Source organism: Delphinus delphis, chromosome 7, assembly GCF_949987515.2.
Source record: "Delphinus delphis chromosome 7, mDelDel1.2, whole genome shotgun sequence".
In the NCBI taxonomy this organism is placed as follows: domain Eukaryota; kingdom Metazoa; phylum Chordata; class Mammalia; order Artiodactyla; family Delphinidae; genus Delphinus; species Delphinus delphis.
Window position 1 is genome coordinate 39,397,417 of NC_082689.1, and position 25,325 is coordinate 39,422,741.

The following is a 25,325-nucleotide window of genomic DNA, read 5'->3' on the forward strand; positions in this document are numbered from 1 at the left end:
CACCACCAAACCAGCTTTACAAATCCTTAAGTAATTTCTCTAGGCAGGAAGCACAAGACAAGGAAAAGACCTACAATAACAAACCCAAAACAATTAAGAAAATGGTAACAGGAACACACATATCAATAACTACCTTAAATGTAAATGGATTAAATGCTCCAACCAAAGGACACAGGCATGCTGAATGGATACAAAAACAAGACCCATATATGTGCTGTCTGCAAGAGACCCACTTCAGACCTAGGGATACATACAGACTGAAAGTGAGGGGATGGAAAAAGATATTCCATGCAAATGGAAATCAAAAGAAAGCTGGAGTAGCAATTCTCATATCAGACAAAACAGACTTTAAAAAAAAGACTACTCCAAGAGACAAAGCACACTACATAATGATCAAGGGATCAATCCAAGAATAAGATATAACAACTGTAAATATTTATGGACCCAACAAAGGAGCACCTCAACACTTAAGGCAATGCTAACAGCCATAAAAGGGGAAATCGACAGTAACACAATCATAGTAGGGGACTTGAACACCCCACTTTCACCAATGGACAGATCGTCCAAAATGAAAATAAATAAGGAAACACAAGCTTTAAATGATAAATTAAACAAGATGGACTTAATTGATATTTATAGAACATTCCATCCAAACACAACAGAATACACTTCCTTCTCAAGTGCTCATGGAACATTCTCCAGGATAGATCATATCTTGGGTCACGTATCAAGCCTTGGTAAATTTAAGAAAATTGAAATCGTATCAAGTATCTTTTCTGACCACAACACTATGAGAATAGATATCAATTACAGGAAAAAACCTGTTAAAAGTACAGACACATGGAGGCTAAACAATACACTACTTAATAACCAAGAGCTCACTGAAGAAATCATAGAGGAAATCAAAAAATACCTAGAAACAAATGACAATGAAAACACGACGACCCCAAAACCTATGGGATGTAGCAAAAGCAGTTCTAAGAGGGAAGTTTATAGCACTAGAATCCTACCTCAAGAAACAATAAACATCTCAAATAAACAACCTAACCTTACACCTAAAGCAATTAAAGAAAGAAGAACAAAAAGCCCCCAAAGTTAGCAGAAGGAAAGAAATCATAAAGATCAGATCAGAAATAAATGAAAAAGAAATGAAGGAAACAATAGCTAAGATCAATAAAATTAAAAGCTGGTTCTTTACGAGGATAAACAAAATTGATAAACCACTAGACAGACTCATTAAGAAAAAAAGGGAGAATACTGAAATCAATAGAATTAGAAATGAAAAAGGAGAAGTAACAACTGACACTGCAGAAAAACAAAGGATCATGAGAGATTACTACAAGCAACTATATCCCAATAAAATGGACAACCTGGAAGAAATGGACAAATTCTTAGAAAAGCACAACCTCCCAAGACTGAACCATGAAGAAACAGAAAATATAAACAGACCAATCACAAGCACTGAAATTGAAACTGTGAATGAAACTTAAAAGCTTTTGCCAAGCAAAGGAAACTACAAACAAGAGAAAAAGACAACCCTCAGAATGGAAGAAAATATTTGCAAACGAATCAACAGACAAAGGATTAATCTCCAAAATATATAAACAGCTCATGCAGCTGAATATTAAAAAAACAAACAACCCAATCAATAAATGGGCAGAAGACCTAAATAGACATCTCTCCAAAGAAGACATACAGATGGCCAAGAAGCACATGAAAAGCTGCTCAACATCACTAATTATTAGAGAAATGCAAGTCAAAACTACAATGAGGTATCACCTCACAACAGTTAGAATGGGCATCATCAGAAAATCTACAAACAACAAATGCTGGAGAGGGTGTGGAGAAAAGGGAACCCTCTTGCACTGTTTTGGGGAATGTAAATTGATACAGCCACTATGGAGAACACTATGGAGGTTCCTTAAAAAACTAAAAATAGAATTACCGTATGACCCAGCTATCCCACTACTGGGCATATACCCAGAGAAAACCATAATTCAAAAAGACACATGCACCCCAATGTTCACTGAAGCACTACTTACAATAGCCAGGTCATGGAAGCAACCTAAATGCCCATTGACAGATGAATGGATAAAGCAGATGTGGTACATATATACAATGGAATATTACTCAGCCATAAAAAGGAATGAAATTGGGTCATTTGCAGAGATGTGGATGGATCTAGAGACTGTCATACAGAGTGAAATAAGTCAGAAAAAGAAATATCATATATTAATGCATATATGTGGAACCTAGAAAAATGGTACAGATGAACCAGTTTGCAGGGCAGAAATAGAGACATAGATGTAGAGAACAAACGTATGGACACCAAGGGGGGGAAAGTGGCGGGCGGGATGGTGGTGGTGGTGGGGTGAATTGGGAGATTGGGATTGACATGTATACACTGATATGTATAAAATGGATAACTAATAAGAACCTGCTGTATAAAAAAATAAATAAAATTCAAAAAAAATTATCTGAAGTCTCTGCTTTTCAAGCTTTCATTACAAGGAGTCTGGAACCATAAGGTAGAAAGCCATGTATGATATTCCTATGCCTGTTGTGCTGCTTGTGAATACAAAGAGCATCTGAGATTAGTAAATGCATGAGGTGGGAAACCTTTATCAGTCACAAAATATTGTGAGGCCTTTTGAAGCTACTAAAATGTTTACAATTTTAGTTACCCTTTCAATAAATAAGCTTCAACTTCTTTCCACTACAAATGCATGTAAACCTACACAACATATAATCACAAAGAGGACTTAAAAGACAGAGCACTAACCTTAGGACCTGAATTAGACACACATGCCTTCTCCCTTCAACTTCCAGAGCTGTATTCTCTTTCAACTCATCACCCCTCAGTTACCTTCATTCTAAGAATCGTTACTGCCATTGCCTTAAATCTTTATTACTCCATTCATCTTCACTTACTTTGTTTTCCTTTTTCAGCATCTTGTCACTGTTACATGACCCTGATTTTGTACCAGCTTGCCATTCATAAGCACTGCCAGCTAAAATGATCTCTCCTTTCCATAAGGTTAGGAAAAAAAAAAAAAAAAAAAATCACAGAATATCCAGGGCAGTATTTTTTTTTTTTTGCCACACAGCACGGCTTGTGGGATCTTAGCTCCCTGACCATGGATGGAACCTGTGCCCCTTGCATTGGAAGCTTGGGGTCTTAACCACTGGACCACCAGGGCAATATTTTCATAACATTAACATTTTTTTGATGCTGCTGACAACACAGACTACTTCTTCCTCACCAGGGAAGCTTTCTACTGTTTAATTTTAGCTGTCCTTACAGTTATTTGAACAAAGTTAAATGATTCAGTCCTGCCATTTAGCAGAATCTTACAAAAGTATAGTTCAAGTGTCAAAGCTACTTAATTTTTACTAGCAAACAACCAATTTATTATCAAGTATCAATCCATCTTTATTATCAAGTTCAACCTTGTCCAACATAAAGAAAACTACATAAATTATATAAACATAGTCTTCTTAAGGCACATTCTCTTTCTTAATAGAATCACACTCAGATACACAGACTGCAGTAGATTTTGTAATATACAGATACATTGAAAAAGAAAAAAATTATTAATGCCGGGGGGGGGAAGTTGTGCAGGAAAAGTAACAGTTTATTACAATGACTCAATTGTAAATAACATTCACAGTCATAAAAATATAACACTAAATACTGTTCTAAACCAAAATTATTCAATACAATTGTACTGAAAAACTGGGGTATAGGAAATGAGTACATGGAGAGGTGGAAAGAGTGCTAAATCCAAAGCAGACAATGACTAAAACTGAAAATCAGCAAGTTATGAACATGTTGGAGACATAGCAGTGAAAAGCAAAATAATCAGAGAAACTAAAGGAGTTCCTTATCTCTCTAGGCAGAATGTAAAAGAAGCCAGGCAGGAGACTGATTTTTCTTTTTCCTAAAAACTTCACAAAACTATTTAATTCTTTAAACTGTATTCATGCATAACTTTGAAAAAACTAAATATAAAAGTCAGCAATTATAAATCTTAAAAAAAGTTTCTGTTGAACAAAATCACATTATGTCACATGTGGAAGAAAATGAATTACAGTTTCAAGATTTTCACAAGCATTTGTTTACAGGGTTTTAATCACAATATGTAATCATTTTAATTTCAATTTGTGCTATTATTTTTAGTTACTGGCTTGGATAAGTCCAAGATGTGGGGAAAGACCACAAAAGTTTGAATACTTTTCAGGTCTTGTTACATACTTCCAAATTGTTTTCTAGAGCAATTAAGTTTGGTTATACTGCCACCAGTAGTACGGTCATAGTATTCTCATTAGTAGTTGGTATTATTAATTTTGGAACAGGTAAAATTACCTTATTCTTATATTCAAATTATTCCTGGTGTCTCAATATTTTTATAAACATTCATGAGCTTTTACATAACATGGCTTGGTCATATTTTCCGCAGAAAACATCTTCAATTCTGTCTAATGCCTTTTTACTTTGATTACAATGTTTTCCCTTTCACGTATAGACATTTTCACACACATGCACTGAAACCCGTGAACATCTTTTGCAATTTCTTTATGACTTCTAAATTTAATGTTTTTTCTCCCTATATTTAATATATATTTTCTTCTTTGAAAAAAAAGCAATAATTAAAATTAACATGACCCCTAACATCCATTTCTTTTTTAGGGAAAATAAAACATCCACTGAACTAACAAACAATAGTCTTATATCTGTTAACTAAGAAAGTTTACGTTTTAGCCTCAGTAAAACTTTCAAGTACTTGTGTTTAGGCAGAAATCTTCAGGGGAAAAGCTTTAACATTTTTTATAAATCATAAATTACATTATGTATTATATAATACTGTATTTACAGTGAACTTAAACAACACTTTCTTAAAATTTTCAGTGATTTGATTTGTAGCTACTTGGTTTCCTTCTTCAGTTTTTAAAAATTGATTATTTTCTTGAAAATAAACTTTTTATTTACACTGGTTATATATATCAAATTATTCACTTTATTTTAAAAACTAGAGTATGCTAATTTAAAACAAAAATCTTAAAATATGTTTTAAACATTAACAAGTTACAAAGTCAGCTGAAATTCTACATTAAAAAAGGTCCATGGGAAAAGAAAACATGATCTGTTGCTTTATGATATATATTATATACAATACATAATATCTAATTGTTCTCTGTAAGTATATACAATAATGTAATAGTTAAATATTACATTATAATTACATAAAGTATTTTTCTAATATAGTTTTACTGATCTCATTGATTTACAATGTAATAATAAATCATATTTTATTCTACATATCTTGATAAGGTACGTAAATCAATCTTTCCATAGCCCCCTTCATCAAGAGGCTATGTTCTTCTACGACATAGCACAAAGTATACTTCTTCACATGTAAACAGAATAAAGTAATGATTCATCTTCAGCAAAGGTACACTAAGAAGAATTACACCAAAACACTTGTTCACAGGCCTGTAAACATGCAATCACGAATTGCTTTATGAGGGGAGTGGGAGGAGAGGAAAAAGGAGGAAAGGGGACAGGAGGAAGGGGCAGGGAGAAGGCATAAAAAATATGAACATTTTCTGCTCTGAAGGAGGTACAAGGAAGACACAGTCACCTTTTAAATTAGAGACGGTAAACTGTGACAGTGATAGAGTTAAGTAGTAGCTCAAGGTTGAAGGCCACATTCCAAATCCAAGCATCATAAATAAAGGTGCTATTCCTCCTATAGAGGAAAATGGAAAGGGGGAGAGACAAAAAGCTTCTACACTATTTAGGTGAAGAATACCTGAGAACTCACATTATTACCCATTCATTTAGATTTGAATGCTTTTATACTAAAGTATCTTACTCATACAGGTAGTAGGAAAATGTAAGTATTTTAAAAGCAGCAACACATCAAATAATGACAGAATATGAAGAACTGGATCCAGGAGTTGGCTGACTTAAAAGGGTCGGATATTTAATATTTTAGGTTTTGCAGGCAGTAGTCTCTGTGGCACCTACTCAATTCTGCCATTATGGTACAAAGCAGCAATATACAATATATATAAATGTACAAGGAAGCTGTGTTCCATCAATACTTAATTTAGAAAAGCAGACTGATTTGGCCCAAGGCCATAGCTTCCTGACCCCTGACTTAATCTACACATTTTTTAAAACTTACCAATTCAACAGACAACTACAGGGGAAACCACTATTGTAAAACTCAAACATTCACTGAATATATAAAGTGAATTCAGAAAAAAGTTTAGAGGCACGAAGGCACATCTGAAATGATTTTTTATTTACAGACATTAAAGCAACAGGGCAGTGGGATATATGCATTTGTGACCTTGTTACTACAACTGAAAACAATTTAATTTTCTGCTTCTATATGAATGAAAACAAATGCAAAAACTCAAGTGATCACTGACTGACAAGTCTTCGATACTTATTAGAGCATTAAAAATAACTCTTTCACACAGTACTTCACAGTAACTCTAATAACAATACTTCTGGGTCCTATGAAAGCACATAATCTTATATTAATAAGATAAAGATATTTCCGACAACATTCTGATTCACTTTTCTAATCCCCAAAAACCTCTTTTCTGAATGGGATGGATGGTCCCCCAAAACAGTGTACACATTAAGGGTAAACACCATTGTTAGAAATGTTAATGCAAGAACAATTACCTGATACCTCCTCTTTCAGCAGTAAAATATACAATATAATGGGTAAATATAAACTATAAAATTACAAAATCATATACCACTAACTCCTAATGAAAATAATTGAAACACTACTTGAAAAAGATTTTAGATTTTATCCCTATACTTACAAACCTGTAACCACCACGCCATTCTAATAACATCTTTTAACATTAAAAGTCTATTAAATATCCAATTCTTATATCTGGCAACAACAAAAAAAGAAAACCTTATGTTCTGATAATAGAATCTGACACTATTTTTTTATGATGTGCTATGACAATAAACTATTGTGTTCTGAACATTGAAAATGTGGTCTCTTAAGCAGTTGGAAATAATTTCAATAACGCTATTGTTATTTAAAGCTTTACAATTTCAGTTGAAAATTGCCTTCATAACTACTGAACACATTTTTGAATATTCTGATTGTAGTAAATATTTGTCAAGAATATATTTGCTTATTTGGGAAAAACCTAAAAGTCATTGTGTGGTCTAGTCACAAAACTTATTAGAAAATAATGAAAAAAAAAGAAAATAATGAAAATGAAAGAAGTAGTTTGGAATATTGATAACTGATATAATTTGAAATCTTGAGTTTACATAAATGACTATGGGAAATCTTGTGGTTATTACAGGTCCTTGAGGCTCTATTTTTCAAAAATCATTCTATAAAAGTCAAAGTTCCAAAACACTTGAACTTAAAAAAAAAAGCTCACCACGTGATTTTAACATTATTTTCAGTACAGTGGAGACAACACGAAGTTATATGGGACTAAATTAAGCCAGAAGCAGCCCAGACTGAAGGAATTGCTGCTATTCATATGCAAAGCTAACCTCAAAGATACACATTTAATATATAGCCCTCTTTCTGTTTGAAAACACCCCCAACATAACTTGCAAGGAAACTTGGCCTTATATTGTTCTACCTCCACCCAAACTCAGCCCCATTCAGAAAATTAGGGTTAAAAGCAATCAAAGTTAACCAGTTCAAAATGACTCTTATTAGTAACACTAACCAGCTGGAGGAAATCTCAAGGTAGACTAGATAAATAGCACTAAGGAATCTAATTGTAACTTAAATAGTGTTGTTTTAGGAAAAGGTGAAGATGAAGAAGGTAAGTGCATGAAAACTTCAAGAGGAATCAAACACTAGGGGGCAGCATCAAACTGTTGGGACAAACAGCACTCTTCTAACTTGTAAACTTGAAGCTAAAGTTGGTATATTTTTAATGAGAATTACACTTATAATGAAAAATTACTTAATAAGGTTATAAAACCTGTTATAAAGGAAAAAACTAGCTTTCTGTTTTGATTACCTGCACTTCTTTTCCATTTCCTACTGTGTGCTTTCTTTTGCATCTTATGAATACGTTTAAAATGCACTCATGATAAAGTCCTTTTGATATACAATTTTTAATAAATGAGCATTTCCATTCTTGAGGTAGCCACTAGACAGACAAGGGCTGACATATCAAAATCCAAAGTATTAATATTTCCTTGGGTTAATACTGAATTTAAATTTTGTATCACTCACTTAACATTTTTAACTCGATTAAAGAGCTTGACAACCAAGCTTTGCACATTCACTGAATAAGGTGTCATGAGCATTATAGCATTATGGCACAAAAAGCTGTGGAGTGTGTGTCCCTCAAGGAATTTAGTCTGGCAGGGAAAACAAGATATATGTATGTAATTATAAGTTAGAAAATGCAAAAGCAGAAAAAATTCTATGAATTATTACATATGAATAACAACAATAAGATAATTGTATCCCCGCAATGGCCCAGTAGAGACCATTAAACCTCATTCTGGAATCAAGACAGAAAGTAGTCCTTCAACTGCTAATGAAGAACTGAAACGTCTATGCAGAGAGAAGGTAAAATGAATTATCTGTAGCCCCTTAGCTCATTAAGTCATTTCAAGGTCACGGTAAACCCATGAGGTAGGTTTTTCTAGTACTTCAAGTTCACAGATAAAAGATTAAGATAAAGCAACTTGCTCAAGGTAACCAAACTAGTTAATAATGGGTCAGTTTTGAACCTTAAGTCTCACTCCAAAGCTGTACATTCTTTCCAATAACGGCCAAAACTGGGGGTAGAGGAAGTCGGGGAGAGGTGGGGAATAGAATAGTAACAACGTAAATTCGCTTTAATTAAAAGCAGATGATTCCTGTTGTTGAATAATTTCCCTTGTTATAATACCTATACCCTGTATTCTCCATAAATCTGTTTAAAAACAAACAAAAACACCCCCTAGACTAGTACCTGCCTACCAGACTTGAGGCCTCCTACTTCAAATCAAGTGCTCAAAAAAGGGGAAGAACTGTGTTGGCTTTTAAGCTATCTGTTAGTAGAATACAAATTAACATGAAGAATAAGTAAAGGTTATCATGCAATATATTATCAATGTCACCTCATAGTTAACCACTTCTTTTAAAGTAGCACAAAGTCATTCTTACACAGGGGTTCTTAACCAGGGGGCTGTGTAAAGAATTCAGGTTTGTGAATTTGGATACGAAAGACAGACATATCTAATTGTAATTGATCTCTGAAATTTAGTTATCCCTTCAGTTATAAATGTAGGCAAAAAGCACAGTAATATGCAGCACCTGACACTATTAATATAAATCATTCAAATTAAATCCTATAAAGATCATTTACAGTCCTCACTAGTTTGAAATTAGTCATCAGACTTGCCACTACTCGGTATTTAATGCTTTACTAAAGCATGAATTACTTCATCATAAATATTTAACATTTTGGTAATTATATTTCAATACAACTGGTTTCTCTTGTAATCCTACGTTTTCCATACATTTAAACTCATCATTCAGAGTTTCATCAAACAATAAAAGTTTAAAAGTCCCTCCAGTACATTATTTTTTTCTTTTCTTCAAATCACTCATCGTTGGTATTACCTATTTCTCTCTCCTATGGGAGTACTCAGCACATGGAGGGATGTAAGTTGTCTGGTGTGGACCCCAAAGTCTAGAGCAAGAGACTGCCTCAAGGTACTTAAAATTTGTAGAATTGTAAGTCCTAACAAAAAACAGTACACAAGTCTTGACTTAAGGCTTTCAACTGCATTACTACAATCAACTACATTCTAAATCTCCAGCTTTTCCCATATATTACTTGCTTGTTCTTAATTATGTAGAATTTAGATACCCATCAAAAAAAAAAACCCACACAAATGAAATGCAAACTCGTCACATGCTTGTTTTGCTCCAAGAATGACTCAGTTCCAAGGTAAAACTAGAGAACTGAACAGCGTAAAAGACGTTAAATTAAAGTTAAAAATAAACACACACACAGTATAACCTACCATCTTCTTTTTAAATTATGTGCTTTAATGTCACTCTTTATTACTTAAAACAGGGACTTGAGTGAAGGACCCTTCCAACTGAGGGCTGCGGATCCTGCTTCTTCCTCCTGCCCAGCTCATAAAGACAGCCCATGTGGACAGACTCCCACGTGAACAGTTCTTTACAGAAGCCACAGGAAGACCTCCAACGTCACGTCGCCTGCGCCCTCACCAGGCCCCCCTCTTAGCCTGGGCACTCAGGGGTCCCAAGGGAGAAGCAAGGAGTTGAGCAGATCCCGAGACCCGGGGAGGGGGCCGCGAAGGTTCCCCGACGTACTGCCGCAGCAGGGCCCCCCCATCGCTCTCAGCCAAAGAGCTTTCAGGAACAAAGCCTGGGCTGCCGTGCCACCTCCCGGCCCACCCGAACTCCCCCTCCGACCCAGCCCCAGCCCAACCCGAGCCCTCAGCTCCAGGGACCCCAGCTGGCTTCAATATTAACCACCCCGCGCCCCGCCTCGGCTTTCCGGTTGGTAGGGGAGAAAGCAAGCTCCCACGAGGCCTCCCGCGGTAGGAGCACAGGCGCCACCGTCCGTTAGCCTCCCGGGGCCGGAACAGCAGCGCCCAGGCTCCATCCCGGGGTCACCGTGATACACCGGAGAGGACCACGCGAGAGGAAGAACAGGCGGTGTTCGCCGAGACCGGACTGCGGATCCTCCCACCCTCGGGCCACCGTGTCCCCGCCTCCGGCGGCGACGCCACCCTCGGCCCCCAGGCCGCCCGCGCGTAGCCCCCCAACCGCCACCTTCTGCCCAGTGGTCACTGCCCCATTCTCCGCGCGGCCCCCAGCCTCGGCAGGGGGCTAAGTTGGGCGCGGGTCCCGCACGCGGGGCGGAGGCTGCCCGGCCGCTAACCCCGCGGCAGCCCAGAGCGCACACGAGGAGCTGCGGCACCCCACGCGCAGCCCACAGCGCGCTCTGCCCGGCTCGCCGCCGCCGCCGCCGCCAACGACAGCAGCAGCTGCGAGAAGCCCAGCACCCGGATCCCCGAGGGACTCAGCCCCGACTCCCCGGTCCTTGTCTCCCTTTCTACCCCCACCCCGCTGTCCCGGGACTCGCAGTCTCCGCCGCGCAAGGGGCCGGTTCTGGGGGAGGGAATGTAAACAAATCGGGGTTTTATAGTTACCTCACACTCGAGTGCCGTGTGCATCTCCTCTCCGCTCGGTACCAAACCCCGGCTGCACTAAATCGTGTATTCACCAAAGCCGGCTGCGCCAACTGCGTCGCGGAGACCTGAGCGTCAGACACCACGCTACGCTAGCGGCGTACACGGCCCACTCAGGTCCTTGCGCAGCCGCACCCCGTCCGCCTATGGGTGTTACGCTCTGGGCGTACACTCACCACCCAGCCATTCACTTCGAAAAACGAAACTTGCGTAGCAGAACTGCACCATTCGTGGATTCCACACGGACCGTGAGAGCAATAGGAAATTCGAGTCTACGCAAACTGCGGAGCTCCGCGGCTCCGCGCTAGTTTTGTTCCAAGAAAAGACGCCGCGGGGTAGTTGGGGCGGCTTCTAACGCATGCGTGGAGCGCTCTTTTACCTCTCGCCTTTACTCCCGGCTTTGCCTGTCGGTTGCTGCGGCCCGGGCGAGGCGGATGAGTCAGGGAAACTCTAAACGCAAACGCTTCAGCCAGAAGATTTAAGATGGATAAATTAGAATGTTTATCTGTACACGAGTTAAACATCTACGTTAACTTAATCCCTCCCCTTTATTAAAGTAAACTTTCAGTCTCTGAAGGGAGAAAGGAATTAATACTGATTTAGTGCTAAGTGCGAGGTATTTTGCATAGTTCTCCCTCCTCCCAATTTATTCTGAAGAGCACTTCCTGTGGGCCTTACAAGCCGAAAAGAAGAAGTTGAGTCCAGAGAGCATATCACGCACTTAGAGGAATTCTCGAGGATTTTGACAACTTTCCAAAATTTTCCACCACCTCCTACTGCTAAACTCATTAACACCCAATAGCAACACCTCCCGATCCAGCCCAGCAATTTCATGGATTCCTGACCACATCGTGGTCATTCTTGCTTTCCATTCTTTTGCTCACACCATACCTGACATGTGAATTGTCTCCTCTCCTCTTTGTAAGCAATTCACAGCCCGTACTTTCTTAGAAGGTGGCTCTGGACACTTTCCCTTTGCTCCATTACCCTGCTTCTTGGCACTTATTTGATCTCCATGGTGAGGCTTATCTATTCTGTCTGGCGTGCCTGTTTCTGTATCCAGCCAGAGTCCTGGGCGTACCTTACTGATGTCTAGCAGAGTGCATAAAACCATGATCAATAGTAACAGCAAGCTTTACTATGTGTCAAGTACTTCCTATGTGCTCTACATGTATATTACTTTCATCCTCATAACACGACGAGGTAGGTTTTATTATCCTATGCCGGGAAACTGAGGCACAAGAAGTAACTTGCTTAAGACCTCAGAACAGGTAGGGAGAAGAGTTGGGATCCAAACCCAGTTAGTATGGCTACATATTCCTGCTATTCTGCATATTTAAGGAAGGAAGGTTGTTTTGTTTTTGTTTTGTATCTCTACAAAAAACATCTTTTAGGTGCTCAATAAATGCCTACTGACTGCCAGGATACTCAGCTTCTCATATCCCTTTTGTTTTGTTTTGTTTGGAAAAGCCATCGACCTCACTCCTGCCGGTTTCCATGCTGCTATTAGGGAAAGGGAGAAGTCCTGATGTATAAAGGAAAGAGATCAAGTCTGAGTTCTAGCTTCAGGTCTTACCATGATCACTAACTGTGGAAGACAATGGCCACGGTCCTCAGATTCATGGATAAATTAAGGGAATTGGTCTAAATTTATTCTTAAGTCTTTAGATTTTATAAAATCAGAACTAAAGTCTTTAGATTTCATAAAATCAATATAAATATAGTATGTCTTTTGGGTCGAAAGCATAAAAAGCTTCCAAATTATCCTGATATTTTAAGCCTCATAATTATTTTATTGAACATATTATTTCAGCAACTTTAAAATACATGTGATATTTTGCTCCTAAATTTCAATAAAATATAGCACTTACATTCCTTATATTTTAGGGCCCTCACACCCTCACTGCTTTTTAATTATGTATTTACAAGGCTAATAATGTTCAGCTGGTACACACAGGCACAGAGACCCATTGATCAAATACTGAAATATACAAGTTGGTCAACAGCTGCATCTCTGAGTTGAATTCCACCGTGATCCCCATCCCTGTACCAGCCCTTTCTCTCAGGATTCTCTAGACCTCCCACATTTCAGGAACTAAAGGGTTAATGTCTGGCTGAGAAAGAAACCGAAGGACCCAGCTCTTCTCAAAGACTTCCATTCTAATTTGTTGGTGCTTATGCTTTATTAATTTTCGTATTTTAAATATCATCCCTGCATAACACTATAGGGTAATCTAACTGAAAATAGACTGTCTTCTACCACTTTTATATACTCATTCAAACATTTATATAGAATCAAGTATATGCACACTGACTAGGGCAGGACTTCGAGCAAAATTACTCAGTAGGGTAATGATTGAGCTGCAAACTTGTGTATTACTTTTCCTGTTGGAAAAAGGAATCTCAGAAAATGATTTCCAGCCTTACTCAAAATCACCTGCTGAGGTAAACAATGGAAAGTGCAGCAAAAATATCACTACAACATATGTTTTATTTTTACCAGTTTTATATTTATACCAGTTTTAGGGTAAGGAATTTCTAATATGTTAGAATCATGGAACTTTCTGAAAGGTCAGACTTTTTTTTTCCAGCCATCTCATGTGATTCATAAAGAAGCTCATCTGAACTATAAAACAGTACAGACGATTTGCAGCATATGCGGGGAAGAGAAAGTATTGAATTATGTGTAAATAGTTTCCCTCTCATTTGTTTTGCTTCAGTCACAATTTTATTTCACATATCTAAACTTTTAAGCATGACCAATCTACCTTTGTGAAGCATGATATAATAAATCCAATGGCTTTTTTGCACCTCAGAGGGTTAGAAAAGAACCAACTACAATAAATAGAGAAAATAAGAACCATACTTCATACCTCAATCTTTTGCTGTGAATAAAGAAAATCTGTGTCATAAACTTGGTTTTCCCTCTAATAGAGGAGAAAATTGTCATCATACACAACAAAGTTGAGCCTTTAATTACATTTATTAAGAACATGACTGCTTCTGAGAAATCAAACCTTGCAAGCTCAATAGTTCTTTCCATGAATCAAGATTAGTAACAATCAAAGGTAACAAAACCTCCTGAAATCCATGTTCAGTTTAAACTGATTTTTATATGGCCAAAAAAGTTTGGTTCAGATAAGTTTATACCTAGAGAAGGAAGACTAAATTATATTGATATATAGCCCTGATGAGGAGAGTGCTAAATACCAGGAATAGGTGTTAAAGAGTTGGGAAAAGAAGCCCTCAGGAATATGTTCTAAATCTAGGCCTCAAAATTAACAACTGCTGGGCTTCCCTGGTGGCGCAGTGCTTGGGAGTCCGCCTGCTGATGCAGGGGACACGGGTTCGTGCCCCGGTCCGGGAGGATCCCACATGCCGCGGAGCGGCTGGGCCCGCGAGCCATGGCCGCTGAGCCTGCGCGTCCGGAGCCTGGAGAGGCCACAACAGCGAGAGGCCCGAGTACCGCAAAAAAAAAAAAAAATTAACAACTGCCTATTCACTTTTAGAGACTACATATTTTAGCCTGGAAATTAAGGCCCCAGCATTAGATCTGAAGCCAGAGAAATATAAAAGTTACATCCTCCTCCCTGTTCTTTGAGGCCTGCGGCACTGTGTGACACCTGACATGTCAACCCCATGGTCAGGATGGGAAGTGAGGCCCGTGGGGCAGTCTTTTTCTGATCCCTTGAGAAATTATGGTTCCATCTCTTCTAAAGACTTCCCATTCCTAAAATGAAGATAAACAGGCCTTCAGAGCTTACATGGAAGTTCTCAGAGAGAAGCACAGCTGCCCTTGCATCTCTTTCTAAAAAGCAGCACTCATGAAATGGAGAAGGCCATCCTCATCCAGAGAGCCCACCACTTTGAAACGGGTACACAAAGGCAGGGAGAGAAGGACCAGTCCCACCCTGGTGAGAGACAAACGTGACTGACATGCCTGGCAAGTGAGATCATTTTGAGTTGCTAGGCTTATTCAATAAAATAAGTTTCAGGCTCTCTGCAGAAATAAAAATAGATTAGAGAAAGGAAACAATGAAAACAGCAATTCAAGCAGGGTAGAAAATTAACTTCTATATGATTTGCCTAGATGATGCTAACATTAGACTAGCCAGATCCCTTAGTTTCAATTCATTGCAGTAGAAACAGAAGGCCCTTAGCATTAGACATCTCTACTGGGAGAAAGACAATAATGGAGAAGCTTAGAGCCTCTGATTCGAGCCTCTGATTCGCCGTGGCAAGTCCTTTCAAAATAGGAATGAGACCTAGCCTAGGAGAAAGGGGAAGACTCACTCAGAAGAATAAACAAAATCAAGAAGCTCTGAGCTACAGCAAGGATAACAGGCCAACAACAGATGTGACCACATGATGTTATCAGAAAAGCTTCTCCCGCAAACCTACTCTGTTGTTCTCACCAATCCCTGGAATTCCACATTTAGAATTCCATTCTGGGCCTTGAAACCAAAGAGACTTTGACCCTGAGGGAAGTTACTACCATTTTATTACTTATCTATACTGCTTTGAGAATATATTTTTTTCTGGTGTTTTCTAAAGAGGAATTTTTAAGGAAGAGAGAAAATTTGAGTATCCAGATTTCTTAAGGGTAGTGTGTTACAAAAGGACAGAAGGAAAAACGGACAAATTGCCAACTTCTCAATCTTGCTTCCAGCCAGCCTTGTTCACTCACAGAATACTAACAAGGAGAAAAACAGTAGGCTTGGTAAGCAGCCACTCATACCAACCAAGGGGGCCTAGACGCCGACAGGCAGCCATTTTGGATCTTTTGAAATTCCGGAGGCACAGTGGTGTGGAAATCGACTTTCCAAACCTTAACTCTTATTCCAAAGGAATAAAGAAGTAACATAAATATCCACATGAATATTACAGATTTGAAGAATATTTGTGGATGGTCATGGTTCAGTTTAATAAAAATTATCAACATAGAAATGAATTAACAAGTTACCATGTAAATATTTTTTAAAACAGGTTTATTTGTGTAACTAGTTAAATTAATAAACTCATTTTAAAATTCATTTTAAAATGTCACCACATGAGAGCAAGTTTCAAATCTTGCCTAGGGCTTCCAAGATAATTAATAATGGGACTCATTTCACAAATGACATTTATGAAAACAAGTACATCTTTTAAAACCAAGACACACTTGGTTTATCTTAACAAATATTGCTTACCTTTATTTATTAAAAATCTGACAGCAACAAGGCCACAGAATTCTAAATATTAGAGAAGGCAATAAATGAATTGTCAAAACAAGAGAAGCTTCTCTTGTTTCTAAAGCTTTCTGAATTTTTCTTGCACTGTTTCTAAGTAAAACTCAAATCATTTTATTTTTATTAGAATAAGCCACTTTTGCATTCTCCACAGAATCCCATAAATCACCTCTTTTTACCAGCACACATCTTTACAAGTTTTAGAAACTTCCTAATACTTTGTGAGGAGTGATTCCGGCAGTGCCCAACAGTTAGCAACCTACATGCTTACCCTTCTTGTAGATCTCATCTACAGGCTCTAATAATTTCATCGCATTCAAATTTCATTCCAATTACAAGGATAGTTGCTTTCTCTAAGCAGCTACATTTCACAGTTTTTCTTCCCACCCTAAACACATGAAGGTATATGGTTTAAAATGTGCCAGGCACCATTTTAAATACTTTAAATATGGTAACTAATTTTATTCCTATGACAGCCCTGCAAGGCAGATATTACTATGCCCATTTCATAGATGAAGAAAACTGAGGTGCTTAGCATGTGGCAGAACCAGGACCCCAGTCCAGACAGTCTGGCTCTAGAGGCTATGCTCTTAATCCTTACATTACTTTGCTTCTTATCTAGAGACTCTGTGCAGGTCCCAATTTTTGTGAGAATATCTACATACTTTCTCTGCAAAAGTTGGTAGTTAAAAAAAATAGTAGAACCATAAAGTGGTGGCTTCCCAGGCTGTAAATGTCACAGGTCAATGAAAATTTTAAATGGAATAGAGAATAGAGTAAAAACATTTAAAGATACTTATAATGTGAACATTTGCTTTATCTTTCAGCTTGACTAGCTTGAATCAATTCCAAGGGAGATGTTTATGCCACAGTCTCTTAAATTAGAATGTTAATTAGCCAATCTGGTTACACATTTAGATGAAAGCTTTCTCCTCTTTATGGTGATTTGATGTAGTTGTTCAAGTATTTATTTATACCAGTAAAGTTATATTAAAAATTAGGCAGAATCAGGTGTATGTTAATGACTTTGATCATAGTCATATAAATATGAGCTATTAATGTGCTAATCAATGAATAATTGGTCAGGTGCAGGCAAATATATCCCAGCAGATTTAAACTGAAATTCCCTTAGGGGATTTAAACTGAAATTCATTTAGGGGACTGTTCATTGCAGTCCTTGGATTTAGATGAATCTTGGAGTAAGTCTGTAAGTCTACCTTGGAAAAAAAGGCAAGTTTTAAGGGATGAAAAGACCTACAGGCAAAAGTGTGTGCTCCGTTAATGCGCAAGCCACTATGTAGCTGGAAAATGAGAGCAAACAAAATATGATTCTTGTCCTTTAGTAGTTTACAGTCCAGTCAGGGAGGTAATTAAAGAGACCATTACAGTACAGAGTGACAAGTGCTCTGTTCGAGATAATATGGGTTGCTATGGCAGCAAAAATGCTAATGGCACTCCCAGCTTTATACAAGTCCAAGACCAAATCCCCTTCATTCACACAGTCTCCCTGGCTCACTGTAGGCACAGGTAAACTGAGGCTTCTACATGAAGAATACCGAAACCATGTGTCTCCTATTCTACCTTGTGCGTGGGCAATGTCCCGAGAGACCCAGAATGTGTGCTCTTATGAAAGCCTTTTATCTTCTAAGGGTGGAGTGAGTCCACAACATTATAAATACCTTTATAGAGAACTGCACATGTGCATGTGTGACTGTTATTAGTCTTTACTTGAACTCTCTAGAATTTACATAAAACAGAGTGGCTACTTTTGAGTATGGTTTTAGCATGAGCCTCTTCCTGTATGTTTCCCAGTTCTTTACACTTTTATTTTAAGATATCTGATTCATTAGCAATGTTAGAAATGTAAGTGGAATGTATCCTGACCTTTCCAGGTGATATTGATTGTGGAATAACCAAGCTCTGTAGCAGAGAGAGTTTGGGTTTTTTCCCTACACCTTTTTATTAAATAGGAACCACACTTGGGAAATATTTGCACGTTTGCTATTATCAAAGAGAAATGTTATGAATCACCTGCATTGTCTTCTATGTCCTAATTTTCCTTTTATAACTGTATAGTTATAAGGGAGTAGGAAATAGAAATTGATAGGTATCAACAGAATTATCAAAATTTCCAAGTTGCTCTTCTCTAATGAAAACCCTGGAGAATTAGCCAGTCCATCCATAGACTAGATCAAACACTAGATCCTTGAGAATGGCTCCCCAAAATTAAGTACTAGATCCAACATATAATTGTGTCCATTAGGACTTTTAAGGAAGTTTGAAAGACAAGGTCAGAAAGCCTGAAAGTGTGGAATCTGTGTGTGTGATATTAAATTGGTTCAGAGGGCTAGACCGCCTGTATCAGGCCAGGTTGTACTTGTGCTACTGAAATGAGGACCAAATTGGAAAACTATAATGATCACTTAGAAAATAATCTCTTTGCAATTATGTTCCAAATTTAGTATCTGTCAAAGAATGCCTTTTGAAGCATTTCAAGTCTTCTTCTCTAAAAGCTGCACCGAGAGTCAAGATATTAAATAACACAATATTAAATGATAATAATAATTGACTAATAATAATCATAACAAGCAGTTAGAGCATTTACTATATGCAGGCACTGATGTTCCAAAGTCTTACATTATTGACGGTCAACAAAGAAATATTAAATATGCAAAAAAGTATTCTCAAACCCATTCCCATTTTTTTGCATGGGTACTGTTCAAAAAAGATGCTGCTTGATCAAAGGTGCTTTGGTCAGTAACTTGAAGTCTAGTCAGATTTTAATATTCCTGTTAGAGATATAGGTAGGAAATTCAGGTAGACTCTAATAATTATTGAAACCCACTTGAGACATTAGGAGGGAGTCATGTGTTTTCTACCTAGCCTTTATACTGCCAGCAGAACCAGCGATATAGCTTTGTAGGGCCCAGTGAAAAATAAAAATGTGGGGCTCCTTGATCAAAAGTGTTAAGAATTTGGGACTTCCCTGGTGGCGCAGTGGTTAAGAATCTGCCTACCAATGCAGGGGACATGGGCTCGAACCCTGGTCCGGGAAGATCCCACATGCCACAGAGCAACTAAGCCCATGTGCCACAACTACTGAGCCTGCATGCCACAACTACTGAAGCCCATGCACCCAGAGCCTGTGCTCCACAACAAGAGAAGCCAACGCAATGAGAAGCCCGTGCACCGCAACGACGAGTAGCCCCTGCTCACTGCAACTAGAGAAAGCCCATGCGCAGCAATGAAGACCCAAAGCAGCCAAAAATAATTAATAATAAAATAATAATAAAAATATATATATATAGAATTTCAAGACAGCAACAACAGAGCAATAAACCAAGCGCAGGCCCTTCTGAGCATGGGGTCCTATGTGATTGTACAGGTTGCATGGTCATGATGAAGCCAGGCCTGACTGGCCATTAATACTTTAGTGAATAATTGAAAAAAAAAACATTCTTCCCAAAGGCAAAAAAAAAAAAAAAAAAAAAAAATCCTCAAGAATAAATTTATTTATAAAAAGGTGGTCAATAAATTAATCAAAATCTTCATAGATTTTATAAACCCTTTATGCAACATGGCAAGTTAGCAGAGAAGATAACCTATTAGAAGGTATGGAGCATGTGACATTTTTGTTTTGCACAGATTGTTGGATGAAGTTATAGCTAAATAAGTATTCAAAATACAGCATTTCAATATGGGAGACTGTTTGATTCATAATTTGAAAAATCCGGTTGTAAAAGGAAGTATGAGACAATCAGGAAAATTTTAATACCAATGGGATATTTGATAATAAGGAATTATTAACTTTTAAATGTATGGTAATAAAATTGAGCTTAAAAAAAAAACAAGTTCTTTTAGCGAAATAGACTGGAGTATTTATGGATGAAATAAAATTGTCTGAGATTTGCTTTAAAATAATCCAGTGAGGGTACAGATGATGCAAGATTATTCCTGTTTAAACTGTTGAGGGGGGTGATGGTTATATGGGTGCGCATCCTATTTTCTCTACTTTTGTGTTTTAAAAATTCCATAATAACAGTAAAAAAAATAAAGCATTGCAATAATGCAAATTAACCAAATATACCTAGTGTCTATAATGTTCTAGGAACTGGACCAAATTATAGCATATAAATGATTTTATAAATCTAGAGTTTTTTAATGTAATTTTGGGAATAAGTTTTCAGAATTAGTCTGTAATTTTTTCCCCTATATTTTAAATAAGAATTTCAAATACAAAACAGTAGCTTTGTAGCTGGAGCAGTTCTGAGATAACCAAAATGTATCAGTAATGACATCAGCCAACATGATGCTGTCATGTCATTTGTGGGGCAAACTGGGCACGCCTTGAAAGTGATGCAAATGTGACTTTAAAATTATTTAGCTCCATTCTAAAATAGACTCACCTCTTTGAAGGAAACAAAAAAATAACTAATTTGCATTTAACTTAATTGAACTTTCAGCTATGTTTAGAATAAAGCTCTAACACCCCTATTTATATTTCATTTGAATTTTTATACTTTGTAGCATTCCATACTGGAAGCAAACCACATCGTTTAAATATTTACTGCATTTGTTCAATATTTAAACTGTTAAATTTAAATTACAATTTAACAGCATCGTTAAAGAAAAAGTTTGGTGACGGATAATCAGTCAGTTCTAGATTAACCTGGTAATGGGAGTAGTGTTGAGTAGTAGAGAGGACGTAGCAGCTAACACAAAGTTACTGTAACAGTGAAGTTTTGGTAAGCTCTTCTTTATCAGCGATAAAAGAATTGACTTGTGGACTAACCATGGGTAAGTGATGACAGAATCTTACCAGTTTGGGACTGGTGAGGCAAGCTCTACCAGTGATATATGATTGGCCAGTAGAGGACAGGTAAGAAGGAGACTGAGAAATTCAGGTTCAAGTTTCTGGTTTCTTCTTTCTTGTCTCCCTCATCCAACCCCAAGCTATTATAAGTTGGCACTTCTTTCAAACCATTAGTAATTATTCTGCAAAATGGTTTATCCATTCCAACAGTTAGTAGAAGAGGTGATAGTATGACTGAATATTATTTCATTGACTTGAATGTATAAGCAAAATAATATTTAATAACTATCTTCTATGAAGGATGAATGGAGATTTTACAGTATTGAATCGGTCCACACAATAGAAATGAAGCAAGGATGGACAGACCTTCAGAAGAAGGGCATGTATGTCTTATTATTTCTTGAGTGAACAACGGATATTTATACATTCTGACTTCTCTTTCCTCCTTTTCATAGCCAAGATTCTTAAAAATAATTTTTTTTACACACTCACTCAGCCTACTTTCTCAACTCACCTACTGAAACTGGGCTTCCGCCCCTACCAGGTTATCCAAATGCCACCAATGACCTTAGTTACTAAATCCAGTTGTCACTTTTAACTGGGTATTCTGTTTGATTTCTCTGCTTCTTTTGAGGCAGTTTAAACCACTTCCTCCTTCAAATACTCAGGGAATTTGATGGGTTTGGTGGTAGCTTAGGAAGACTTGCCCAGGACACAAAGCTTGAAAGTAGCCAAAGAGGGTGGTACCTTTCTCCCAGGCTGACTGCCCAACAAGTCAGGCACCTGCCTAGCTTTCCCACCACCAGCCTTGCTCCCCGCTTCAGGTAAGAATCCTCCCCCTCCACATTAACAGCAGATAGCACTCTTCTGATGTTTCATCAGCCTCTCTAGTGGCTCCTTTCCTATTTTCTTCAAGGTCTTTTTTTCTCTAAACTCCTATACATGTAGGCAATTTCTTCTGGGTTCTCTAATTTATCATTTTACACCAGTGTTTTTAATGGAGTGTTTTAAGGACAACTTGCATCAGCATCAGAGACTATAGGGCTTCTTATTAAAAGTACAATTTCCAACCCTCACCCTAGTGAGCCAGCATCTTGGGGATGAAAATCAAAATCTGAATTTTAAATCACCTCTCAGATAATTCTTACAAAAAAGTCAGGATGGAGAATTACTGTTTTATACACTCAACTTGGATTATTTTATCCAGTCCCTTGGTTTCAGTTCCTATCTACATGGTGGTGACATCTATCACCCTGTTTTCAGGTAAAAACACTCCACTTGATGTCTCACAGGCAACTTTCATAATTTAAGAAGTCCCAAACTGAACACACTGTCTCCCAATCCTGACATTCTCCCTCTTGTTTCCCCTAGTTCTCAAAACGGTTCTGCTATACTCCCAGAAGGGAGAAAAAAAAAGTAGAAATGAAATAGTCACCCTTGCCTCCTCTCTCAATTCACTCTCTCCTTACGACGCTTGACTCCTACTTCTCAGTACACCCAAGTCACTCCTAGAACTAGAACTAGTTGCCTAGAACTAGTTGGCATCTGGTCAAGCCTACCTCCAATCCATCCTCCACAGTGAAAATGGGAATTATCACTAACTTGAGCAGATCATTTCCATGCAGGAACTTTTCAAAGCCTCCCATCACCCTTGGGTTAAGTAATTTCATTGACAAACAATATTCTTCCTAATCTGTTCCCAAAATATCTCTGAAGATTTATCTCTTATTACGTCACTCTACAACTATACTGTCCAATATAGTAGCCCCTAGCCACATGTGACTACTGAGCACTTGAAATGTGGCTAATCCAAGTTGAAATGCGCTTTAAGTGTAATTCGCACATTAGATTTCTCAAACATGGTACAAAGAAAAGTAAAAATGTCTCATTAATAACGTTTCATATTGATTACGTGCTGAGATGATATATGATCTTTAAAATAGTGGGCTAAACAGAAATATTATTAAAATTAATTTTACCTGACTCTTTTTATGTTCTTAATGTGACTTCTAAAAATTTTTTCATTACATAGGTGGTTCACATTATATTGGGTTAGCCAAAAAGTTCGTTTGGGTTTTTCCATAACATCTTTTGGACATTATACTTCTACAACTCTACAGTCTAGCCAAACTGAAAGACTCGTTACTCCCCCAAATGTTATACTTTTCCTTGCCTAAAGTGCCCCCTCTCCTCCGCACCCCTTCCCCTTCCTTCATCCGATTACCTCCTACTTGTCCTTCAGGATTTCGTTTAGTTATTACAGTGAGGAACTTCCCTGCCCCTTTTCCTTCCCAAACCAATTCTGGGTTAGCTGTACCTCCTATATGCTTGCACACACAGCACATAGCTTGCAATGTACGGCACTTGTGGTTTACTCGTCTACCCCAAACTTTGTCTCCTATACTCTCCAATTGCTTGTTAACAGGACTGTTGCTTGTTCAGTGTAGTATCCTCAGCCTCTAGCACATTGCTTGCTGCAAAGTAGATATGGAGTAAATACTAGTGGGATGGCTGCTGGAAATGACTTCCCAGGACCCAAAACATGAAACATGGCTGATAACAGTATGTGTGGGAAGAGTTATAAGCTAATATTGTCTCTACATCTTTACCCGGTCCACACCCTATCAAATAACATCTCCAAGCCTCTCCTGATCCTTTGGCCCCTGGTAAAATTTCAAAACATCATCAGTTAATTCAAATGATCAGGGAATATAATGAACACAACTTTTGTCTTCCAAATATTTTTAAATTGCTTTACTACTAGAAGATGTTCATTGTGAGAAAAATTACATTCATTGGAAAACATTTTTATACCATTTCTGAAGATCAGGTCTTTGCAGGAGTTTAAATAAGACCTAAAATCAAATCATTTTCTCTGTAATCCTGCACTGCTGGCACTCACAGAGAAGTTTTGAATACATCAAAAATTCTGGCATACTCACATTATAATTAACATTTACCACATTACTGTCTGTTAAAAGAAAAAATTAGCATACCGCAAATATAAAAGTAGTAAGAACAGACCATAACTATTTTCTCGGTCTCATCAGATATAAATTTTAAGTGGCTCCTCAGTATTCATCCAATTCGATCACTCTGGGTTTTGTTTTGTTTTGTTTAAAGCTTCGGGGCTTTTCATGGCACAGCTAGGACTTCCATCTATTTGTGTTCTTCTGAAATGACAGTGTCTAGAGGACTTGTAAAGACAAATATTAAGCTTCATCTTGATTTGGGGCACGACTTAGCTGTTTTTCTGCTTCACTGCTTCACCACTTGTTTAACTTCTTAACACAGTGTTATGCCTGTGTTCACCACTCTGGTGAAATGGCTAACTCAAGTCACCACTGAACGGGGCTGTGTGAAAGAGACATGGGAGCCACTGAAAGGGCTCCCAGTGGCCAAAGCTGGAACAATTCGAACAACGAAATAAATACAGTTTTGGATTACAACCCAAAGAATAAAATAAATATCCAGGAGTCCATACTGATAAATAAATGATTAAATAAATTTTAAGATGGGGCAAAAAAGACAAATATCTCATGTAGAAGAATTCCAAATAATTTATGTGATAGTCTATCTTCAAGGAGGGGGAGCATAACTCCCCACTTTACGTGTGGGCTATACAAAGTGACTTTCTTTTAAAGAGGACAGTATGACAAGGGAAGAGTAGGGCTTTGCCTGGTGGCGCAGTAGTTGAGAGTCCGCCTGCCGATGCAGGGGACACGGGTTCGTGCCCCGGTCCGGGAAGATCCCACACGCCGCGGAGCGGCTGGGCCCGTGAGCCATGGCCGCTGAGCCTGCGCGTCCGGAGTCTGTGCTCCGCAGCGGAAGAGGCCACAACAGTGAGAGGCCAGCGTACCGCAAAAAAAAGAAAAAGAAAAGGGAAGAGTAACTTTACAGGGGGGAAACCTGACAAACACTAACTCAGCCAGGTGATCAAGGTCAACATCAACACTGATAAATCATGTCGATAGTATGTACCTTTGAAAGAATGTGATTAAAATGGCACTTTCCCTTTGTGGTCTTCCTCCCTAAAAGTCTA

The 25,325-nt window shown here is 38.0% G+C and overlaps 1 protein-coding gene across 2 annotated transcripts in view; it reads right to left on the reverse strand.

The window, feature by feature from the left end:
- SLC39A10 (solute carrier family 39 member 10) overlaps window positions 1-25,325 on the reverse strand; it is a 104,723-nt gene that overhangs the window by 54,769 nt on the left and 24,629 nt on the right. The window contains exon 1 of one of the 2 annotated variants that reach the window (XM_060016384.1): window positions 11,204-11,229. The exons of the other annotated variant lie outside the window; for it this stretch is intronic. The gene's annotated coding sequence lies outside the window, so the exon portion shown is untranslated. Of the gene's footprint in view, window positions 1-11,203; window positions 11,230-25,325 lie in introns of those variants that run through there. 2 annotated transcript variants of the gene reach the window in all.